The 9846-nt window shown below is 37.1% G+C and overlaps 1 long non-coding RNA gene across 1 annotated transcript; it reads left to right on the top strand.

Moving 5' to 3' along the window:
- Nucleotides 1–6443: 6443 nt before the first annotated feature.
- On the top strand, nt 6444–9618 carry LOC110939652. The gene is made up of 2 exons (XR_004894019.1): nt 6444–7608; nt 7995–9618. It is a non-coding gene; the product is annotated as an uncharacterized LOC110939652 (long non-coding RNA).
- The last annotated feature ends 228 nt before the right edge of the window (nt 9619–9846 follow it).

Below are 9846 nucleotides of genomic sequence, written 5' to 3' on the forward strand. Positions count from 1 at the left end.
CGAGCTTTGTTACTAAAATAAAGAGTTTAAAGTTAAAAAGGGTTTTGGTGGGTAAAAGGGTTTTTGGGTTAAGAAATGAAAAGGTTTAGGCTCAAAGGGGTTAACTAGGGGGGTTTTGGGTAGGTGGTAAAAAAAAAGAAAAATCATGGTGTAGAAATAAAAAAGTTAGTCCTAATGCCTCCATCATTTACTTACTCGGGTTTAAGTTGGTAAGGACCGGGAATGTATCGTCGTGGCAAGTTCTAGAGTTGTAAGAAACCAAGCGGCTATTCACACAAGAAACGAAAAATGTGCATTTAGTTTAAAGATATGTATTTGTATGCTCAATAAAGGCTCAAAACTCACTTTTTGTGGGAATGAGTTTTTATGTGATCAAGTATATTAATCAAATTTTAACTAAACTTGTCGTGTCGTTTCATAATTTTCTTATGTTGGTTCTTTTTATCACGACGCTACTTGAAATTCCCAAATTAAACCTAGACAAGTAAAAAAAATGAAAATTTTTTGAAAAAATTTGGGGTGATTAGCGGTTCCAATAGAGTTTTGTGTAAGGCTTGTAATTAGGACTTGCAAGATTCAAAGTTTTAGCATCTCCCCACACTTAAATTACACATTGTCCTCAATGTGTCCCAAAAATAAGTTTTTAGGTTGATTGAATGTGTAAAAAGGTGTGAAAAGCAAAAAAATTATGTTACTGGGCGTCCGGACACGGCCCCGTGGTGTCCGAGCACGGCCACGTGTTCAAATCGCTAGTAACAGAAACTGGTAAAAAGAAACAGAAGCCTGGGCACGGGGGCGTGTTCAGTGAGCATGCCCCGTGTCCAGTTACCTGAACTGGGCATTTTCTGCAGATGGTTGGGCACGGGCCGTGTTGGGCGCGCACGGCCCCGTGCTGAACTTGCTGTAATGAAGAAAATTTTGTCGGATGACCCTGTTTTTGTGCATGGGGTGCTGGTGCAAGTTTCCCTTGGTATCCTTCACCATCCCGAGTGTATTTTATCCATTACAACATCATCCAAACACCAATTTAATTAAAACCATCATTCATTCAATTTGAGAAAAATTACATAATATTCCTAATAAGTTAAAATCTTAGATAAGTAGGTCAAAAGGAGCACAAGAAGTTTAAACCAAGAAGTTCTAGCCTAAAATTTATTCTATTAGCAAAATTTCCGAAAAGATAATTCTCTTGGTTGGATGCGGCTTGAAGAACTTCTTTCTCCGGGCATGGGTTCCTCACATGTCGGCGAGCCATTCCTCTATCTCCCTTAGGAGAAGAAAGGCGGGCTTATTGGCATCGGTTTGAGGGGGTGCAACCTCCACTGGGACTTCTTGTAGATCTTCAAGAGGAGGTTCTGTTGGAATGTCGTCCCATCCGGTAGGATTGTTGACTCCAAGTGCTAGGTTCCAATCCTCTTGAGGGAGGATTGGTTCCATGGGAGGTGCCACAAGAATATTCAACCTCTGGTGTAAGAGGTTGATTTCTTGAAAACTGTTTTCCAACCCCACCGTAAGATAATTTATACGGTCTATGAGGACCTCCTCTACCGATGTCATCTCATCAAGCGCCTCACGTAATGCCATCACGTAGCGTACGAGAGTTGCTTCTTTCCCTTCGACTGTTTCTGGAGTGCGTAGAAGAGGTTCCACTGTTTTGGCTTGACATTCTACGAAAATAAACGGAAAAGAGTTTATTTTAATGAAACAGTTCCCTCAGACACAGCCCCGTGCTCAATGAGCACGGCCCCGTGTTCACCTTTCTGCAGATTTTTGGAACAAGGAATCTTGGAGTTTTAAATTATTTTTCCAACTTTTAAAGCATTTTTTAGCGGAAATAACTTAAAACAATGTTGCAAAACTTATTTTTAACAAGATTCCTTGAACAAAAACCTAACAAACATCACAATAAAGCTTGGAATCATGGTGATTTCAAGCTCTAATGGAGGTATTGAGGTGGAGAAGAAGGTAATGGACAAAAGAGGAAAGGACAAGATGGTTGTTAGAACCTTCTTTTAGAAAATACCTAGGACGGTATGTGAGAAGATCCTCTCAAATCTCTGTCCCTGGAATGGTCCAAATGTGTAGGATTCTTGGTTGCATTTATAGAAAACGACAGCACGCTAGACACGGCCTCGTGCCGGCTGGACACGGCCCCGTGTGCAGGCAAGATCCTGACACATTTTGTCCGTATTCTGACAGAAGTCAGAAAGGAATCTTTTGGTGGACACGGGGTCATGCTGGCCTGGGCACGGCCCCGTGTCTAGAGGCTGTTTATGAAGTTTCGTCTATTTCTAAGGAACTTATCTAGATCGGGCGGTTCCTTACTGGATGGAACAACCCCAAAGTGCCTAAGATACCTTAATTGCTCTAGATTAAGACGAGAACACAAGAGGTTGTCGGTGGGGGTGATTCCTATGCTAAATGTAGGTGGACAAGTCCAACCCTTTCCCAGGCTCTCGTTAAAGAAGGTGTATGCCGAATCGCTCAGGTCCATGTATGCACCGAACGAAGTCGATTGAGAGTCCTTCGCGGCACAATCGACACAGAGACGACTATCGCCCAAGTCTTCGCTAGAGTTAAAGGTAATATCGGGAACAACGAGGTTGTTTTTATTCGAATGCGATCCCAACAATTCTTCTTGGGTATCGTCTTGAAGAACTTCATGAAATCCATCCTAAGTTCTTTTAACCAATTAAGAATTAGGTCTTCTAATTGAAATAGTTCATCAAGAGGCATTTCTCCTAGGAGGTCCGGTTGAGAGCATTCGAGGGAGAGATAGGGATTATTTTTACTTTCGCCCCTCTTAAGGCTACAGGAAAACAATGGGTCTATATAATGGGGCTTATAATTTAGAATATAACATTCTAATTCTTTATGAGGGCCACCACATATTTGACACCACGTACCATAAGAGTGCCGAAAGTAAAAAATATCAGTATCACTCATGTTTGTGTCAGAAATTACCAACCGTCGGGATCTTACGGTTCTGTTTTCAGTAACTGAAACTTGGGCACGGGGCGTGTTGAGTGGGCACGGCCCCGTGTTCAGCTTATTGTCTGACTTAAAACAGGTTTCGTGAATCTATACTTGGGCACGGGGCGTGTTGATGCGTTTAAGCAGGTTTCGTGAATCTATACTTATCGATTCATGCTTATATGAAGACATATGTATTTTCAGGCGTGAAACTAGAATCTGTAACTTACGCAAATTCCAACTTAGCCTACTATGGAGGCCAGGGTTTTTTTTACGCCCTCGTTTATCTGTGCTATTTTGATTTCAGGTGTTTTGAGTTGGAAAATCCATGGCTCGGGGCGCATTTATAATGCCTTTTGGGCATTAGAACTTCTCCTTGTCTGTTATAATTACATTTGTTAATGAGTCATCACTTAGCTATGGCTAATCTTTTGTGGTGAACCCGTGCAGGTCCAGCTGATGTGATTGATGACTGAAGAGACCAACTCATGTGGACTAGCGAGGCCACCCTAGGTCTTTATGATATCGAATGGAAGAGTGATTACTCTTGAATCGATTCCGAGGATTCTGGATTATGTGATTGAAAGCCGATGTGATCAAGTCCAGGGAGTGGGTCATCGACGTTTAAGATCGCATGGTTTAATGTGTATCATTGTTAAATTTCTCTTCGGTTCATATATTTAAAGGTTGTGAATTAGAGTTTAACTCAGTGAATTTTTAGCTAAAAGGTCTCATGTCAATGGTGCATTGAGTCATGTGTATTTTGTTGAGTGTCTTGATTGCTAAACAGGTTCATCACCGTAAGGAGTACCTTTATTTCCATACGGGTCATGCCAGAAATTTTCTAAAAGAAAAAGGAAATAAAGAACAAAAAAAAAGAATAAAAATGGGCCTAATTTCCGCAAACTGTAAAAGATTGTGTTTCAAAAATTTGGGTCTTATAAGATGGTATTAGAGCCATAGGTTGAGCGATTTGAATATGAAGTGATATTCAAACTCAACCTTACTGCTCTTGATGGGAGATGAACATTGACCTGGGACTTGATCACGAAGCTGGAGACACGAGGTTAGTACAAATTCCTATGGTTATTTACTATGCGTGCTATATCAACTAATGACCAGACCTCTATGGTCACGAAGTTATTGTTTTGATGAGGATATGAGCATGTGATGTTAGTCATGAGTTACGTTGATATATCAAGTGAAATTTTATTCTTAGGTGCAGTGTGACAGAATATGTAAACCGAAATTTATTACTTTTGACATGTTATGGTAATTCTAAGGACATACTTGAATAGTGTGTGGATTGGTACACCTGGCCAGCGCATTAATCAATAAATACACTGCACTAGAATGCCCGTTGCATTATTATAATTGTGTTAAAGGTACTGAAGAGTAAGTGATCATATACTACTAACCGAGTTGAGTTTTTGTGAGGACATGGTTGATCGAGACAATAAATTGCTGATGAGCAGCCCTCAAATGAGATTTTCATTAGAGTGTGATCTTCGGCTGCAGATGGTATGGTATGAAAAAAAATATCCAGCTGTAAGAGTCACCAGTGGTGACCATCCGGTTTTCGTAGACTAATTATCCGTGGTGGATACTACAAGCTGATCACCCGTAGGAGATGTTGGAAGAGTCACTAATGTTGTGACCGATTGTTGATGATTTCATGGGAGTCACAAGTGTGATCTTCGGCTGTAGATGATATGGTATGAAAGAATATCCAGCTGTAAGAGTCACTGGTGGTGACCATCCGGTTTTCGCAGACTGATTATCCGTGGTGGATACTACGGGCTGATCACCTGTAGGATATATTGGAAGAGTCACTAATGTTGTGACCGATTGTTGATGATTTCATAGGAGTCACAGGTGTGTTGTGACCCCAATGATGATGATTTTATGGGAGTCAAGGATTTGTTGTGACCCCAGTAATGAAGATACCGTATAGGAGCAGTGATCCAGTGTTTTGGAGTAGCAAATGGTGATTAATAAAGTTATAGGAACATGGTATGGACAGTGGTTCCAAGAGACATTGAGGCGGTGATCCCTATATATTAGTGATGGTGGTCTCCAGCCATAAAAACGAAGTTGCAAGTAAGTAAATCTTACTATATACTACAATTGAGTTATTGATTGTGTGTTAGAGATATGTTATATAATAACAAAGTTTTCATTGAATGATAACTAACGAATAATGAAAATGTGATAAATATATTGGTTAAACTGTATGAGAGTTGAGTAGTCAGAGGACTTGTGGTAATGTGCCACTAAATCAGGGCGATACCTGGGCTACAGTGAAAAGTGAACTGTTTCATGAAGAATGAGGTATGTCTCTAATTACATGTATACGAGAGATAAGTGTGGCATATAAGAAAATTTATGAAAGCATGAGTAAACTCCTTGGGATGCAATCTTGTGGTAGGTGCTATCTATGGTATGAGATTTAATGGTATTAAGTTGTTCTGATAAATAGATTGGAATGTATTCTTATCTTGATTCCTGTAAGCATAAAAATGAAGTCGAGAATAACTAGTGAGCAAACAAGTAATGTTTATGTGGGAGGACATTATAACTGCTAAGTGCCAGTGTGCCACACATGTCATCAGAGGCCTAAAATTTCTTGACAAAAAAATTCCATAAGACATGAGTAATAACATGATAAGGTAAGGTGTTATTTGTTGCCACTTATGCATTGTGTGCTAATTAAGAAAAATTATGATATATTGTCAAGTATAACAAAATTGTAAAGCTTGGATGCTTCAAATTCTTAAATAATGAGTTGGACATATATCCTATGGAAATTGATATCGATGATGTGTAATCCAAACTATTAGGATTTTCAGTATGCTTTAAGAGTCAATAAAGAAGAAGTTGAGATAGACTGATTTCTTATGAGATTTTATGAGACTCATGTTGTGTAAAAAAATATAGAGATCTAAGGCTTGGAATATCGTTTAATGCTATTACATGAGTAACTAAATTATGTATGTCATTGATTTCACACAATTACTTTATTTTAATCACGTACTCTAGTTTCTTCATACAAAAATTTATAGTATTATTCATGAACAAGAATTAGTGGTATTGTGAATATTCTAGTTATTGAATGCAAGTAGAATGATCTTATGGTTAATAAGAAATAAGCGGACAAACTGGTAAACGGGCACGAAACAAGCATTAAATATTGCAAGAGTTCAAGTAATCTATTCTTACTTCAATTTGGGGAATTTATCTAATATCTAATACCTGATAAATCTTGACTTGAATTCTCTATAAGTAATTGTGTACGTGTTAATAGTGATGAAGTCTAGACTAAATTTTAATGGTTTAATCCATACTTTTAGGTATACCATAATGAAATTGATGAACAAGTATCATAAAAGTATATTTAACTGGACGGGTCATAAGGTTACTTTGCTATGTGTTATTATGATTAAAATCTTTAACCTTACTTATGACGGAATATACAAGGTATACAACTATTAATACTGAAGATATAAAAGTGAGAATGAATTTCAAGTGTTGTGCTATTGTGCATGGGTAACCAGCAAAATAAATAAATAAATAAATCTGAAATAAGATAAAGTATGGTAGACTACACCACTCCTGCGCTGATTAGGGTGAAGTTTGCGCTGGAAAAAGTTTATGTTACGTCGGCTATATGCCGTGAGATATGCCTTTTGTATTTGGGGATTATTTTATTTATTTATTTTTATGTTTCTCAATTTAAAGGAGTGAAACAAATGAAAGATTAAATCTGTAGATGAACGAATGATGGAAAAAAAATCTTGCCAGTATAGAGAGATTAAATAATTCTTAAAAGCGGTAAAGAGATTGAGAAGAAACTTATATATAAGGTTACCCACTAATTGATAAACTTTGAAAGACGAGGATGGGTTTGGAGCAACATAAGTGATATGCAACAAAGACTAAAGCCAAGCAAAGATGTATTCTTTACATGATGCAAGTAAGTGATTCTGATTTAAGAAATCCAAGTTGAAAGTACCTTAATGGGTTGGGTTCTAACTAAAACTAGATTCAACTCCTTATAAGTGTAAACAGGTAAGTAACGGAGCTATGCAAATAATTTTTTTTTGGGGATGCTCTAATGCAAAAGGTAATACGGTTTCGGGGATGAAACCTTACTAAGGGGGGTGGATTTATAACATCCCAATATTCCTATGGAGTTTAAAAATATATCTTTATATATAAGTGAAAGACTTATAAATAAAGAGCTTAATATGGTAAAATCGTATCGAATGAAGTTTATAAATAATTTTAATGAGGGTTGGAGTATTGGAGAAAAGTACTTGATAAATTATTTATCCAATATTTAACTCTAGACCAAATAACCAAGAGTTTATTAGATGACTTGTAAGTAGAGGCTATATGCAGCTATTCTTATAAACTATGAGGTGATAATCAAAATTGTGCAAGAGTGACTATAATCTGACTAAAGGGGGATATTTTTGAAACTTGTAAAACATCAAAATAAAAAGGAGGTGGGGCTGCATAACCAAGAGGAGGTCTGGGATTGTGTCGTTCTCTCGTGATCGGCGTTGATTGGGACGAAATTGAGAAGATGAAAAACCTGGTTCTATCATCATTCTATGATTCCTAATCCTTTTGGTAAGCAATTTTTCCTCCTAGTGTTGGTAAAGTTTACGAGCTAGGGTTTCAAGTTGTTTTGAACCCTAAACCTGCAATCTTGGGTTATTGGTACTTGATTTTGGATAGAAATCACATACTTATCATGTCTGAATCAAAGACTATGTTGCATGTCATAGTTTGAGTACTATTGAATCTGGGTAGAATTGAATCATTATAGTAAATTATGAACTTGTAAAGCTAAAACAATGGTGATCTTTGTTCAAAGATTTAAAAGATTGTAATGTTGGGGAATTATGATGCAATGCTACAGCGGGTCAAAATGACCCGTATCTGATCGAGTGTGTGGTGTTATGTGAAGAGGAGTCTAACCTGCTATCATATACCATGTAACATGTTTGACTTAGGGACTTAATAAAGATATATGGTGCAAATCAAGACTGCAAGGTATTGTTTGGCCAAGGTGAGTGAACACTCTATAACCCTGATATATATGCTCTGTATATTTTATAATAAAGTCTGATTATGATTTGAAAGTTATGTGAATCTTAATGTCTAGCTAATGTAATGAAATAAGTGTTGTTGTGATTAAGTTGGTGAAGATGCAATCAGTTTGGTTGAATATTAGTTGATTATCTACAGTGCATGTTTATGGTTCGAGGGTTGTTTCAAGTACTAAACAGTTTTGTTTTTATACAAAGTTAAGTTTCAATATTCCTGACACATTTTTCTAAGTGCTACAAAAGGTTTTAAGTTAAACGGGCTTAGTTAAAAGGTCATAATAAGTTCGTAAAACCGATTTACAGGTTCTGTCTAATCCAGATCAGCCTACTTGCAGAGGTCGTTTCAGGCCTTGACCATTTTATTTTGGCATGATTTTTGGTCAGAGGTTAGCTGACATCATAAGTGATTCTATGTAATTTTTGTAAATTTTTCTAAAATTGTTTGAGGCGGGTTTGTGGTGTTTTATCAAGAAAATATGACAACAATGTGTTTAATAATGTTGTAATGGATCAAAGGAGTATTCATGACTAACCAAATGATAACGGGTTAAAAGGATGGATAATTAACCTTATAGTTTTAGTTAGTGAGTTATGCTGAGTATTATGATCCTTAAATTATAACAAGATGTAATAAACATAAGTTGGGATTGACTGAAATGTACAACAAGGTGAATATTAGACTTTTAACCTACTGACACTTTATGAACGAATTGTGTGATTCTAAGGTGTTTGGGTTATGCCCAAAAGAATGGTTACATGTTGCCACTAATCTTCACGATGACGAGGGTCGAGGTTGGACGTGTTAACAGGTCGCACATGGTTGAACCACTAGTCAGCATTTTATTGATGCGTTTAAGCAGGTTTCTTGAATCTATACTTATCGGTTTATGCTAATATGAAGACATATGTATTTTCAGGCGTGAAACTAGAATCTGTAACTTACGCAAATTCCAACTTAGCCTTCTGTGGAGGCCAGGGTTTTTTTTACGCCCTCGTTTATCTGTGCTATTTTGATTTCAGGTGTTTTGAGTTGGAAAATCCGTGGCTCGGAGCGCATTTATAATGCCTTTTGGGCTTTAAAACTTCTCCTTGTCTGTTATAATTACATTTGTTAACGAGTCATCACTTAGCTATGGCTAATCTTTTGTGGTGAACCCGTGTAGGTCCAGCTGATGTGATTGATGACTGAAGAGAGCAAGTCATGTGGACTAACGAGGCCACCCTAGGTCTTTATGATATCGAATGGAAGAGTGATTACTCTAGATTCCGAGGATTCCGGATTATGTGATTGAAAGCCGATGTGATCAAGTCCAGGGAGTGGGTCACTGACGTTTAAGATCGCATGGTTTAATGTGTATCATTGTTAAATTTCTCTTCGGTTCATATTTTTAAAGGTTGTGAATTAGAGTTTAACTGAGTAAATTGTTAGCTAAAAGGTCTTGTGTCAATGGTGCATTGAGTCATGTGTATTTTGTTGAGTGTCTTGATTGCTAAACAGGTTCATTACCATAACGAGTACCTTTATTTCCATACGGGTCATGCCAGAAATTTTCTAAAAGAAAAAGGAAATAAAGAACAAAAAAAGAATAAAAATGGGCCTAATTTCCGTAAAGTGTAAAAGATTGTGTTTCAAAAATTTGGGTGGTATACATTCTTGCACTATACTTTGTCATTAACTTCGTACGAGCCTACCTTAACATGTATAACGCTATAGGAGTAGCACACCGCCCTTGTTAGGTATATGTTAAATAATCAT

Source organism: Helianthus annuus, chromosome 5 (genome assembly GCF_002127325.2).
Source record: "Helianthus annuus cultivar XRQ/B chromosome 5, HanXRQr2.0-SUNRISE, whole genome shotgun sequence".
NCBI classification, from domain to species: Eukaryota; Viridiplantae; Streptophyta; class Magnoliopsida; order Asterales; family Asteraceae; genus Helianthus; species Helianthus annuus.